This window comes from Camelus dromedarius, chromosome 29, assembly GCF_036321535.1.
Source record: "Camelus dromedarius isolate mCamDro1 chromosome 29, mCamDro1.pat, whole genome shotgun sequence".
Lineage (NCBI taxonomy): Eukaryota > Metazoa > Chordata > Mammalia > Artiodactyla > Camelidae > Camelus > Camelus dromedarius.
In genome coordinates this window covers 23,120,098-23,134,950 of record NC_087464.1, presented here as the reverse complement: position 1 = coordinate 23,134,950, position 14,853 = coordinate 23,120,098, and the positions used below count along the sequence as shown (strand labels likewise).

The following is a 14,853-nucleotide window of genomic DNA, read 5'->3' as shown; positions in this document are numbered from 1 at the left end:
TTTATAATTTACACAAACATACTGTACATAACTTATGAACATATTAATATATGATAACTATAGTATATAATGACAATAATAGCATTAGGAAAGGGGAATAAATATATAGGAGTATATAAATAAATGTATAGGAATAATGTTTTTACATCTCGCTGGAATTAAATCAAAATAAATCTGAATTGGATTTTGATAGGTTACAAAGTATATGGTAGATCCTAAAGCAACAATAAGAAAATAACTCAAAAAATAGTGAAAAAATTATAAAGAAATTAAAATGTTATACCAGAAAGTATTCACTTAGTGTAAAACAAAGCAGTAAAGGAGGATGGGAGGAACAAAAAGATATGAAACATATAGAAAACAAAAAGTAAAATAGCAGACATAAATCCAACTGTATCAATATAACACTAATGTAAGTATATTACACAATCTGGTCAAAAGGCATACTGGACTAAAAAAAGCAAGATCCAACTCTATGATGTGTACAAGAGACATGCCTCTGATTCAGAGGTACTAACAGATTGAAAGTAAAAGTATAGATTAGATTTTTTTTATTGAGGTATAGTCGATTTACAGTGTTATGTTAATTTCTGGTGTACAGCATAGTAATTCATTTATACATATATGTGTATATATATATTCCTTTTCATATTTTTTAAATTACAGGCCATTACAAGGTATTGAATATAGTCCCTGTAGGACCTTGTTGTTTATAAAAATTTCCTATGTAAAAAAACAAAACAAATGAAAGCTGGAGTGGCTATACCAACATCAAACAAAATAGACTCTAAAACAAAACATGTAAAAAAGAGGTAGAGACATTTTATAGTGATAAAATGGCCAATCCAGCAAGAAAACATAACAATTATAAACATATGCACTTGAAAACAGAGCACCAACATGCATTAAGCAAAAGCTGACAGATTTGAAGGGATAAACAGACAACTTAGCAGTAATGGTCAGAGACTTAAGTATCCCACTCTAAATGATGGGTAGTACAACGAGACAGGAAATCAACAAGGAAACAGAAGAGCTGAACAACACTCACTATAAACCAAATAGACCTAACAGATACCTAGGGAACTCTCCACTCAAACAGCAGAATATACATTCTCAAATGCATATGGAACATCCTCTGATATAAGCTATATGTTAGGCCATAAGACAAACCTCAATAATTATAAAAGGATTGAAATTATACAAAGCATAATCTCTGACCACAGTGGAATACAATTAGAAATCAATAACACAAATTTGAGAATTTCACAAATATGTGGAAAATAGGAACATACTCCTGAAAAACCAATGGGCCAAAGGAAAAAAATCACAAAGGAAATTAGAAAATACTTTGAAGTAAAAAAAAACGAAGACATAATGTATCAAAATTGATGGGATGCAGCTAAGGGCAGTGCTTCAAGGGAAATTTATAGCTTTAAATGGCTATATTATAAAATAAGAGAGATTACAAATCTATGACCCCACTTTCTACCTTAAGACACTGAAAAAGGAGTGCAAACCAAATCTAAAAAAAGCAAAGATAAGGAAATAATAAAGATTATAGTGAAATAAAGAGTAGAAAAACAGAATATCAATGAAACAAAAGCTCAATTCTTTGAAACGACAATCAAAATTGAACAAACTTTTAGCTAGACTGACCAAGAAAAAAGAGAACAAAGATTCAAGATACCAAACTCAGGAATGAAAGAGAAAACTTCACTACTGACTTCAGAGACATAAAATGGATTATAAGTGAATATTATGAACAATCTATGTCTTTTTACTGGAGTGTTTAGACCATTTATATTAATGTAAGTATTGATATAATTTGGTTTATGTCAATCCACGTCTCTTATTTTCTTATGTCTTGTGTCCTTTTTTTTCCTCTGTTCCTCCTTTATTGCCTTCATTTGTGTTAAACAAGTATTTTTAGTGTACTATTTTCATTCCTCTGTTAATTGCTTTAACCATATTTTATGGTTACTTTCTTAGTGGTTGCTTAAGGATTAAAATCCAAACTTATCACTGTCTACTGTTATAATGACCTAATTCTGGTAAAATATAGCACCTTCCCTCTAATATAGCTCCATTTCTTCTCCCCTCTTTGGTGCTGTTAGTTTCATATGTAATTTATGTATGTTATAAACTTAATAATACAATGTTATAGCTATTGCTTTATACAATTATATGCTTTTTAAAAGAAATTAAGTGAAATGAGTCTGTCACAAAAGGACAAATATTGTCTGATTTCATTTATATGGCGGTGCACTCAAACACTGAGCCTGTAAGGTTTCCATTCTGTCAGTTGATCTGTTTGTGGATCGTGATGTAGGGAGAGCTGATGTAGCCCTTCTTTGGCTCTCTAATTTCCAGGATCTCTCCATTAAGTTTCTTGCTGGTGTGCTGCTCATCCCAAACAGGCTAGCAAAGCTGCAGATTTTTCCCATTTGTTTCCTACTTTTACTGACAATGCTGCTGGCTCAAGTTTTTGCCTGCTTGAATTCAACTATGTCCCCTCTTGTGGACATACTTCTGATTTTCATGGCTATCCATACCCTGGTAACACTATCATTCTCAGTGACCAAGCTGGGGGACAATAGGAGCAGCCCTAGGCAAAAAGATAGCAAAATTCCACTGTTCTTACTCAAAGTTGTGGCATTTTTTTCATGAATAAATGCTTCTCAATTTGTTGTTTGCCTTTGGTTAATTTCCAAAGCACTGCACAGGCTTTTTTTTTTTTTTAATGTGTTTAGTTTTATACTTGTTTTTTGAGGAAAATACTTGCCAACCTCTTCATGCCACCTCAGCCAGAAGTCCCCCTTCCTGTTATTGACTTTTGGAAGTTCGTTACACATTCTAGATACTAGTCCCATATCAGATATGTGTATTGCAAATATTTTCTCTCAGGCTGAAGCTTGCCTTGTCATCTATTTAATAGTGTTTGAAGAGGAAAAGCTTAAAATTTTTATGAAATGTCATTTATTGATTTTTTTCTTTATGGATTGTGCTTTTGATATAATATCTAAGAAAGCTTTGCCTGACCCATGGTCACAAAGATTTTTCTACCTTTTATCAGGTTTATGGTTTTAGGTTTTATGTTCCTGTCTATGGTCCATTTTGAGTTAATTTTAATATGATGCGATTTATGGGTCGAAGTTCTTTTTTTTTTTCCCCAATGAATGTCCAATTGTCCCAGTACACTTTGTTGAGAAGAATATTATTTGTCCATTGAATTGACTTGGCACCTTTGTCAAAAATCAGTTGACCATATATGTGTGAGTGTGCCTTTGGACTCTGAATTCTGATCTGTTAAAAGATAAACTGAAGTACACTAAAATTTAGAAGAGTTTATTTGAGAAAACATGAATTCAAATTGGGTAGCACCAAACCAACAGTGGTTAGAAGCACTCTACCAGCAGGAGCTATGAGTGAAGGCTTTCATAGAGCAGACATGGAAGCAAAGCAAGGAAATTGTTTGATTTGCTGTACCTTAAGCAGTTGCCTCATTTGGGAAAGTCTAGTTGGCCCTTTGTGATTAGTTGTTCGTAAGTTTCGATTTCTTAACCTTGAGGCATTTATAGGAATTTACCCTGGATTAGGTTTTGGTTACTTACAGGGCATTAGAGCCACCTCAGTCTAATGGCCTCCTTGTCTAATGACTTTAACAGTGCCACAGACATATGTATCAATCCTTTTGTCAATACTATGATGACTTGAATATTGTAGCTTTATAGTAAATCTTGAGATAAAGTAGGGTACTTTTTTTTTCAAAGAAGTTTTGAATATTCAAGGTCCTTTGTATTTTCACACGTATTTTAGAATCATCTTGTTGATTTCTATGAAAGAGCCTGCTGGGATTTTGATTGGGATTGCCTTTAATCTATAGATCAAGTTGGGAAGGATTGAACACTTTATAATATTGATGTTTCCAATACATAAACATTTATTTAGGTTTTCTTTAGTTTCTCTCATCAATGTTTTGTTGTTTTCAGTATACCAAATTTTCACATATTTTGTCAGATTTATACCAAGTATTTCATATTTTTAGGCTATTGTAAATGGTACTATTTTAAAATTTTCCATTAAAATTTTTCAATGCAAATGTAAGTACAGTTGGATTTTCTGTGTTGCTCTTGTATCCTGTAATTTTGCTAAACTCACTTGTTATAGTAGCTTTTTTGTAGATCTTTATATTTTTCTATATAGTCAATTATGTTTTTTGGTATTAGAAGCAGTTTTATTTCTTCCTTTATAATCTGTATGCCTTTTATTTCCTTTTCTTGGCATTGCACTGGTAAGGACCTCCAGTTAAATGTTCAGTAAGAGTGATGAGAGCATACATCTTTGCTTTTTCTTGATCTTGGAAAGAAAGCTTTCAGTCTTTTACCATAAAATATGACAATAGATGGAAGTTTTTAGTAGATATCTTTCACTGAGATGTGGAAGTTCCCTTTAATTCTTAGTTTGCTGGGATGTTTTATCATGAATCTGTGTTGAATTTCTTCCATGTCTCTTAACTTCTCTTTTATATTTCATGTTTTTTATCATTCATTGCTGAATTCTTGGTAATTCCTTAAGCTTTATATTTCAGTTTACTAATTCTTTCTTCAGCTTTGGCTATTCTGCTTTTCACCTTGTCCTTTGAAGGTTTTGATTTTGATTATTTTTATTAGTTAATTTTAATTATTATAATTTTCATTTCTAGAACTTGAACCTGATTCATATTCAAAATATGGCTAACTTTGTTAATTTATTATTGTCATTTTTTTCTGTCATCGTGTTTTTAATTTTTTTAACTTCTTGAAACATATTAAAATACTTATTTTCTATTCTGTATCTCATCATTCCATTTTTATGATATTTTGGCAGATCTCACTTTGCTGTGTTGTTTCTGCTGATTCATGATCCTTGTAGTTTGTTTCCTCATGAGTTTATTTATTTTTTTATGAGCTTATATTTCTTGGAATTCTTTGAGATCTATGTTTAAGATATGTTCTTCCAGAGAGGATTTTTGTTTGTTTCTGCCCATCATTTAGGAGTACTTCCAACTCAGAACAACTTTAAAGTTAATTTTTAGCTTGGAGTTTTGCATTTGCACAGGGAACATGATTTGGTTTGTGTCAGGTGAATATAGGAAAGATTTTTGGGGATGAGCTGGGTTTTCTCTCCCCTGTTTCTCCCCTAGAGCATTGACTTTTGAGAAACCTCAAATCTGAGGGAGCAGGGGAGCCCTTGATAACCCCCCTTCCAGGCCCAGACCTTTTCTTTTCTTTCTTCTTCTGTTTCTTCTCCTGTTTTGGTTCTCCTAAAAGCAGAGCCTTCAGACAAAAGCCTGCATGTAGTTAATTTGGGAAGTGATCCCTGGGAGCAGGAGTAAGAGATGGAGGGAATGAAACAAAGAAATACGTGAAGCCAGTACAAAGTTGCTTTATCGAGGGGACCTCTGATACGTTTTTGATTCTCTCTGACTTGGAGGCAGGTTAACTATTCTAGGCCCCTTCCATCCTGCAAGGACCAGTGATTCATTATCACAGGATAATGTTTATTGCAAATAGCATCTTGACCAAATAATCCCAACCAGTAAGAAGTATATTCATTTCAATCCTCAGACTCAAGTCACTCCAGAAGGATTATGCTAAGAGCTGTTCATCATGTTTTCCTACAGCGATTATACCAACATCCTGATATGAACTACAGCTAAAGTCTTAGGCTCCCATCTGTGAAATGATTTCCTGGGATTCTTTACTCTGTGCTTTCACTAGCAGTCTGTACATGAACTCAAACCATCTCAGCACTCTCCTGACTGCCTGTATCTGGGGGTTGAATGTTGCTGGATGGCAAGCTTTGCTATCAGCAAAATGATGGTTGAGTTTGTAAAAGCCTGCTAAATACCTTTTCTCCCCCTAGTTTATTGAGATATAATTGACATACAACACTGTTCAAGTTTAAGATGTAGCTAAAATGCCATTATAAAATGATTATTTGTGTTATACCAAAACCAAACCAAAACAAAAAACTCTCAGAATCTTAAAATAATAATCATGTATTACCATACTCTGCGGGTCAGCTGTACCTTGACTGATCTAGCTTCAGGCTCTAAGCCACGGGTTGAGTTCAGGGGTGCTCTACGTGTCTCTCATTCTCCTTGGACCAGCGGCAACCCAGGGCAAATGGTCTGTTCCCAGACACTCACGCCAGGATCCAGACTGAAGGAGCAACAGCTATCTGGGGAATGTTCTTATCGTGGCCAATTACTGCCGCACAGGAGGGCATGTCCTATTGAGCAAGCACATTTCAAAGCTTCTCTTGTCAGATTCACAAACTTCCTATTGCTAAAGCAAGTCATAGCCAAACCCATAGTCAAAAGGGGGAAAAGTATTCTCTGTCCACTATGACAAGGGTGCGGATGGAGAATTCTATTACAGGGGAGCAAAGATTGGACCAGTAATCCAGTCTATCTCAGCCCCTTCAGCTCCACGCCACTGCCTTGCTTCAAGCTCCAGCATTGGACAATAGAAACAGTTCGCTGGGAGGCCTGCCTGCCTCTAGTCTGGTCCTTCCAAACCTTGCAGCAGCCAGAGTGATCTTTTTTTTCACTAGCTCTCTTCCATTTTTTTTTTTCTCTAATTGTGGTTAAAGAAAGAAAAAGTAACGTAAAACTGACTGTCTTAACCATGTCTAAGTGCACGGCTCAGTATTGTTAAGTATATTTACGTTGTGATGCTACCGATCTCCGAAATTTTTTCATCTTGCTAAATCAAAACGCTATTCCCATTCAACAACAACTCCCCATTCCCCACTCCCAACCCAGTCCCTGGCAACCACAATTCTTTCTGTTTCTATTAATTTGGCTACTCTAGAAACCTCATATAAGTGGAACCATATAGTATTTGTCTTTTTGTGATTGGCTCATTTCACTTAGCACCGTGTCCTCAAAGTCCATCAGAGTTGTTGCACACGTCACAATTTCCTTCTTTTTTAAGATTGAGTAATATTTCATTGGATATATGTATATATACCACACTTAGCTTATCCATTCATCCATTGATGGACACTTGAGTTGCTTCCATGTTTTAGCTATTATAAATAAAGCTGATATGAACATAGGTGTACAAATATTCCTCTGAGACCCTGCCTTAAATTATTTTGGGTGTATGCCCAGAAGCAGAATTGTTGGATCATATTATAATTCTATTATTAATTTTTTTAGTGACTTCTATACTGTTTCCCACAGCAGCTATACCATTTGACATTCCTACCAATGATGCACAAAATTTCCAACTTCTTTGCATTCTTACCAACACTTGTTATTTTCTGTCTTGTTTGTTCGTTTGATAGCAGCCATCCTAATGGGTGCCAGTTTTTTTAATTAAACTTTTTATTTTGTGATAATTGTAGAGTTGCATGCAGTTGTAAGCAATAACAGATTCCAGGGGAAGGGTATACCTCAGTGGTAGAGTGAGTGCTTAGTGTACAGGAGGTCCTGGGTTCAATCCCCAGTACCTCCATTTTAAAAACTTAAATAAATAAACCCAATTACCTCCCCCCACCACCACCAAATAGATTCTCTGCACTTGGTTCCTGTCCCTCAGTTTTTGCCAATGGTAATATCTTGCAATAGTACAATATCTGCACCCTGGAAATTGACATTGATACAATCTACCAGTCTTATTCAGATTTCAGCAGTTTACATGATCTTTTTTAACAGATTAATCTGGTCATATTACTTCCCTGTTTACAACTTTTCTAAAGATATTCATTGCATCATTTAAATTAGTAAAACAAAAATTAAAGTAGAAATTAGAAACAATCCCAAATGTTCAGCAATAGAGGAATGGTTTAATAGATTACATTACATCATATAATAGGCATACAATGCAGCCATTAAAAAGGACACAGTGGCTGTATGTGTACTGATGTGAACTGGTTCCTGTGGTCCATTATTTTCCTACTGAGAAGAGCCAGGTACAGAAGAGTGAGGACCCTTTGGGTATAAAGACATAGGGAAGGATAGGAAAGACGTCGGCTATAGTGGTTGTCTTTGGAGAGAAACAAACTGTAGGCTGAGATTCAGGGGTGAGATGAAGGTTTATTCACTCTATTTTGCAATGGTTCTCAAACTTTTTGGTTTGGGATCCTTTTATACTCCTCAAAATTACTGAGGACTCCAAAGCACTTTTGTTAATGAGGGCTATTAGAAGTTAAGGCTAAGAACATTTAAAAATATTTATTAATATTTTAAAATATTAATTCATTTTATTCATTTGTTTCTTTCATCCTGCCCAGTTATGTGGTGATCTTTCTTGCAGCTTTGGTTGTATGAGATCTTCTGCCAGCATTCAGTAGGTATTCTGTGAGAACTGTTTTACATGTAGATATATTTTTGATGTATTTGTGGGGGAGCTCCATGTCCTTATATTCTGCCCTCTTGATCTCAACCTATTAATTCATTTAAAAATAACTATAATAAACCGACTGCATGTTAATATAAAGAACATATTTTTATAAAAAGTAACTATTTTTTCCAAAACAAAAAATTTATTGAGAAGAATGGCTTTGTTTTGCATTTTTGAAAGCCTCTTTAATCCTTGGCTTAATAGAAAACAGCTTGATGGTCATATCTGCCTCTGCAGTCAGTCTATTGCAATGTATTGTTTTGGTTGAAGCAAGTGAAGAAAATTCAGAGTCGCAAAGATATATAGTTAGAAAAAGAAGGAGCCTTTTAATAACCTTTAGATAATATTCTCTGACAGCACATTGAAATTCAACGAGTAGCAATTTCTTAAAGGTTAGTTTCAATGTAGAATCTGATACGATAGCAAGGACATTTTCATACTCTCTTACATTAAAATCTATTGTTCTGTTGTGCATTTTGAATGAATTTTTTATGTGTGTATGGTTTTGTAATATCATGCATTTGTCATTTGGAAAGTATTAATCGAGTTTTGCAGACCTTCCAAATTTTGACACTTCTCATTGTACAATATTAAAAAATCACATTTGTTACCGTCACTACTAATCTCATCAGAAAAGTCTTTAAGTACTAGTAAGAGAAAAAACTGCTGTTTCCTCTCTGCTCACAACACTTCTGACTCCAAATGTATGGGTTTGGTTTTTTTGTTTTGTTCCGTTTTGTTTTGTTTTGCTCCATCAGCTAGTTCTCTGGATACCACCTGGGTGTCCTACAATTCAATTCTGACACTAACTACTTGAAGCCATAGCAGACCCTCTCAGGTTAAGGGCTCAGTCCCACAAGACTGTCCCCACTTCAAATGCCAGCCACATGGCCCAGGTTGTCACTTGTACTTCCAACTAATCAGCTATAACTCTGGGGTTCCCACAACCCCCTTTTCAGGTTCAATAATTTGCTCTAAGGGCTCACAGAACTCAGGGAAACATTTACATCTACTGGTTTACTATAAAGAATAAAAGATACAGATGAACAGGTACATAATTCACGATCTGGAAGAGTCCTCAGTGCAGGGGTTCTATCCCCGTGGAGTTGGGGTGCACTGTCTCCCAGCAGATGGATATTTTCACCAACTCAGAAACTCTCCAAACCCCTTTGGTTAGGGTTTTTATGGAGGCTTCATTAAGTAGGCAGAGTTGATTAAATCATTGGCTATTGGTGATTAAGTCAGTCTCAAAGCCCTGCTCCCCTCCCTGGAGGTAAGGGATGGACCAAAAGTTCCAACCCTCTGGCAACCAGCCCTTTAAAGGGTCACCTCATTAGCATAAACTCAGTAGTTGAAAGGGGCTTATTATGAGTAAGAAGAGACCTCTTCTCACTCCTATCACCCTGAAATGCCTGAGGGTTTTAGGAGCTCTGTCCCGGGAAAGGGAAGAAGACCAAATACGTATTTCTTATTCTATCACAGCATCATAACTAGGAAGTTGTCAGGCTCACAGTAGTGGACACAAGTTTTCCAAAATTCTAACTCTTGCTTGAAATTTCAAATTTTATCATAAGCAACAAATAGTTGTTTTTCATGGAGTGACAGGCTCACTTCACTCATTTTCCAGAAAACATCTGCCAAATATTGGAGTCTGAATCATCATCGTTTGTCAGTCTTTTTTTCAAATAAAAATGGTATTCCATGAAAAAAGCAGCTAGTTTGGCTGGCAACTCAAAGAATCACACAAGTGCTTTTCCTTAAGACAACCAACATCCTTTGATAAGCAGCAGAACTGCTTCGTGAACCCTTTCCTCTTTCTCACACAGAATATTAAAAAGACGAAGACATGTATCACTCACAGATTAAGATTTAATAAAATTAATATTTTTTACTGCTCCATCAAGGACATTCATAAATGAAACTTTTTTTTTAATTGCAAATACATGGCAATAAGGAATACAACAACGACTAGTGTAGTTCAATGTGGTGGGGAGGGAAAACTTTCCCTCTGCCCTCTTAGGTTCAGAATCTGGGGGCCTGTGAATTAAACTAACAAGAGACAGATTTACAGGAGAAAAGGCATTATAATTTTTATTAATATTTACATGCATGGGAGTTCACAGAAAAGAAGTGAAACTCAAAGAAATTGTAAGAAATTGGGGGCTTATATACTAACATTCTATTCTAACAAAGGAAAGGGGGTTGGGGGACAGTAAACTGTGGGAAAGTGATGAGGAAATACATGAGGGAACTGATGGAAGGCAGGATTATTTTAGTAAGGTCTGTCTATGCAGACTCATCTTGGTGTCCATTCATCTCCAGTGATGAGTCGTTCTTCTCTTCCTGGTACTGGGGGAAACACCTTCACAAAGGAAAACTCATGTTCTGCTTTTAGGTAGATAAAGGGAAGAGAGAGTTTGCAGACACCACCCTCTATGCTTCAGGGAGTGGGTGTGGGAGGATGTTGTTGTGAGTAGCTACTGGGAACTCTAGTGGGACAGTTCTTGGGCTACCAGATAAAACACAGAATGCCCAGTTAAATCTGAATTTCAGATTAAACAGTATTTTTTTTTTAGCATAGGACGTTCCAAATAATGCATGGGACATACTTATGCTAAAAAAAGAATATTCAGCATTTATCTGAAATTCAAATTTAACTGGCGTCGACTGAAATAAATGCACAGCCTATGAGTTGAGAGTTATGTTTTATTTGGCGGGCGCCAGGATGACAGCCTCTCAGATCGCTCGGAGGGACAGCTCTGAAGATGTAGGGGAGGAGCTAGGATATATAGGAGCTTTACAACAAAGATCAGGTAGTTGGAACAATAAAAGATTACTTGTTATCTAAAGAAAACCAGGCATCTCAAGTTAAAGAATTTAGTGCTTTTCTATATATGGGAGGAAGCAAACATTTGGGCTCATTGAATTCATTCCTTTGACAAGCATCTAGCTATCTAGGGCCAGCATCTTGTCCTTTCTTGTTCTGGGTCCCCTCAGAGTGCACCATGGTGAGTGGCTGCAGAGGCCGGGCTGCAGGCCTGTCTTCACTGGGGGGTGGCGGGAGCCGCTGATGACTTGATGACTTTAGCATTCTTTGTTTACTGATGTAGTTTTCAGTATTTTTTGTTCACAGGGTCCTGGCTGGATGCCTTCTGTTTTGTTTTGGTTTTTAATTTAGGGGGTGTGTGCAGGGAGGTTAGGTTGGTTGGTTGGTTTGTTTATATGAAGGTACTGAGGATGGAACCCAGGACCTCGTACATGCTGAGCACGCACTCTACCACTGAGCTATACCCTCCGCCACTTCTGGTCTAAATAGAATGGTTTCCCACAGGCGTGGACACCTAGATCAGAGGGTACTAAGTGGCACAAGACTGCCACCGCCCCTGTCATTTGCAGGCTTGGGGCAAGAGTACGTACAGAGGCTCCTGCCCGCGGCTGGCCCCCCTTCTCTTCCATGACATATTGCGTGTTTCAGAGGTGGCCCCTACAATGTACCCCAGTGCCTGTGCTTACCATGTGCTTTGACACTTGTCCCAGTGAGAGGTGGCACCTGTGTGCTCTGCCCTCTCATGCAGGCAGCCTTATGACTCCAGCAGAAACGATGCTCTATGGCTTCTGTAACTGGGTCACAAAAGGCGATACAACTTCTGCCTGATTCTTTTCAGGACTCCTGCTCTTGGAGCCCAGCTGCTATGCTGTGAGAAGGCCCAGGCCCACGCCAGTGGACGCAGGGGTGCACTGCCCGCAGCCCGCATCTGAGTGAGCAACTTTTGGACTGACTTTTGCCCCAGCCACCCTCTGACTGCCACCACATCAGAGACTCCAGCTGAGCCTGGTGACTCCAGGCCTGTGAAGAGAACAATAAATTGATTGTTCTTGTTTTCCACCACTAAGTTTTGGGGGCAGCTGATTCACAACAGTGACTGGAACATATTCTATCACAGGCTCCTTCCTGTGCCATGAGCGGCCTTGGACTCGTGTGTGGGCACCCACACGAGTGTTCAAATTCTGCACTCTCCCGTGTCCTCCTGCGCAATAGTCACCGTTGGCCAGCCCTCGGGCTTAGAAGTCCATGTCCTTGCTGCCCTCGAAAGGTAAGGTGGCAGAAACCAGCTCAGGTCTGGAACATGGGCTTGGGGCCTTATAGGCCAGGGACGCAAAATGTAGTCTAGAAGGGGGTGAGGGTTCTTCCCTTGGTCCCAGTGAGGCAGGGAGCAGGCAGTGGAGGACCAGAGTGAGGCCTTCTAAAGCCTGGGCAGGGCCCAGGCAGGGGCAGCGCTGGCTGAGGACTTTATATCTACCCTCTTCCGATCCTCCTCCAGTCCTGCCCTGCTGGGCTCATGGTCTTCGTTGCCCACGAGAACACAGAGGTTCACAGAAAGTCAGGCCCAGGCTCCGCAGCAGCAGCCAAGGTCAAATGGTGGCCTTTGTTAGAACACACCACTCCCAAGGCCCTCCTTGAGCTTTTCTTAGACATACAGTCTACTTACCTTTGTTTAAAAACCAAACAAATCTGTACCCACTTTAGACTTAAAGAGGAGGCCCAGGGAGCCTGAAATAGGAGAACCCAGCCTTGACCATGGGGGATGACACCAGAAGTCGGAGGGCCGGAGGCGTCCAGCTGCCGTCCACCCAGGAGCCCAGTCCTGGTGGATGTCACCAAACCTGCTGGAGGAGACTCATCTCTTTAGCTCCCCAGCAGGGGATCTCTTTATCAGCTGCCCAGTCTTTAAACCCCTTGTCCAGCCCAAGTAGTGTCTCTTAAAACTGTTTGGCCTTGAGAGAGGCCGTCTGCCCCTTATCTCTCTGTTTCGTTCTGTGCTGGCTTCCTGACGGGTTATCAGGGGAGGCTTTGGTTTCTCTGTCTCCTGTTATCTCCCTGCTGAGTTTCAAAGCTGCCCTCTCAGCAGCTTCTGGCCTAAACTGGTGCCTTACCCTGCAGAGGCTGGAGAGCGGGAGGGGCAGGAGCCTTGCCTTCCAGCCAGTGCTTCCTGATTCCCCACTCCTGTAACTTGTCTGTCCCTCGCCCGCCTCGGCCGTCAACAAGACTGGCTGGGTGTCAGTTATGGCTTCTGCAGGGACATAGGTGAGCCCCACAGAGCTTAGCTTTGGGGAGTTCACAGAGCAGCCACTTTTTTTTTTTTATTAGGGAAACCAACATAGGCTTCTCCCTTCACTTTTGTATGTATATTGATTTGCCAAATACATTACAAAAAGCAACTTCTTTTATTTCTAAAGAAAGGATGTTTTGACTCCCAATGAGTAGAAAGGCAGATTAAAATAGTGGTGTCAAGGGACACCGCTCCCCTGACATGAAAGGACGGCTGGCAGCCTCACGTGCTCCCAAGGGAAGACCTTGTCTGGGCTGCGTCAGCACCTGGACGGGTCCCGAGACCCAGATCTGAGGCAATGAGGCTCCGGGAACTCCACAGAGCTGCCAGGTCCTCACACACATCAGGCTGTGCACCTCATCCTTGCCCAGGATGCTTCCCCTTCTTCTCCCCAGCATGCTCACGTTCCCGCCTCAGACACAGCCGGGCGACTCCTCCTCTAAGCAAGGCCTGCTTCGTGGGTGTGAGATCTGTGCAGTCACACAGGGCCCTGAGCTGGGTTTAATGCTCTGCCATTGCCGTCTCGAAATCTGGGCGAGGGGCCTCACGTTTTCATTTTGCACTGGGCTGTAGCCGGTCCTCCCTCCACACCATCTTTCTCATGTGATCTCTCACCCTAAGCTGAGTCTGGGGCCTCCCCTCCACTGCTTACTCCCCAGTCACTCCACACAGAAAGCCCTGCTCACTGATCTGTCTCTCCACCCCATAAAGGCTGGGGGCAGAGGCTGCACGAGCCCCGCACCAGACGTAGCAGATGGCAGGTGCCCAGTAAACGTACGTTGATTTGAACAGCCCAAGTGAAGGCCTGGCCCAGTTCCTTACATGATTCTGGCCAGAGCTGGGTTTCAACCCACTTCTCTTGCTTTGGGGCCAAGACAATCTTCCCCGCCCTGTTGCTCTCCTGACCAGTGGCCAAAGGCCAAAACCAACCCAGACCAAAGCCAAACATAAATCTGTTTTCCTGACCTAGGACCCAAACTAATATATTTTGTTTTTCCCCAAAGGTACGCTACTATTTTCTAGAGTAGTTAAACCCAACTAACCCAGAACATCCGAACACCCTCTACTGCCCAGGGCTTGTGACACAGAGCCAGGGTAAGGACCAAGCACCGCCCAAGGAGGACTGGGGCCCTGCTGCGTCATGAGGGACTCAAACTAGGTCCCAGATGTGAGGAACTGGTAAGCTGTGGGCGGGGAGAGTGGCAAGTGCTGAGGCTAGATTTTACAAGAGCAAGGAAAGGAAGGGCATGGCTTATACCATTTCTGCCAAATCCGCCATGCAATCCCCTTACAGCCTTTCATTCATTCATTCATGCAGGGATATACTAGTGAGGAAGATTCCAAGCTTT

At 39.9% G+C, this 14,853-nt stretch overlaps 1 protein-coding gene across 3 annotated transcripts in view; it reads left to right on the top strand.

Annotated features, from left to right (window-relative positions):
• Positions 1–14,853, top strand: part of PPCDC (phosphopantothenoylcysteine decarboxylase) — a 66,783-nt gene that overhangs the window by 34,976 nt on the left and 16,954 nt on the right. For all 3 annotated transcript variants that reach the window (XR_010378316.1, XR_010378315.1, XR_010378317.1), the window contains exons 6-8: positions 12,059–12,152; positions 12,338–12,487; positions 14,509–14,683. The gene's annotated coding sequence lies outside the window, so the exon portion shown is untranslated. The remainder of the gene's footprint in view (positions 1–12,058; positions 12,153–12,337; positions 12,488–14,508; positions 14,684–14,853) is intronic.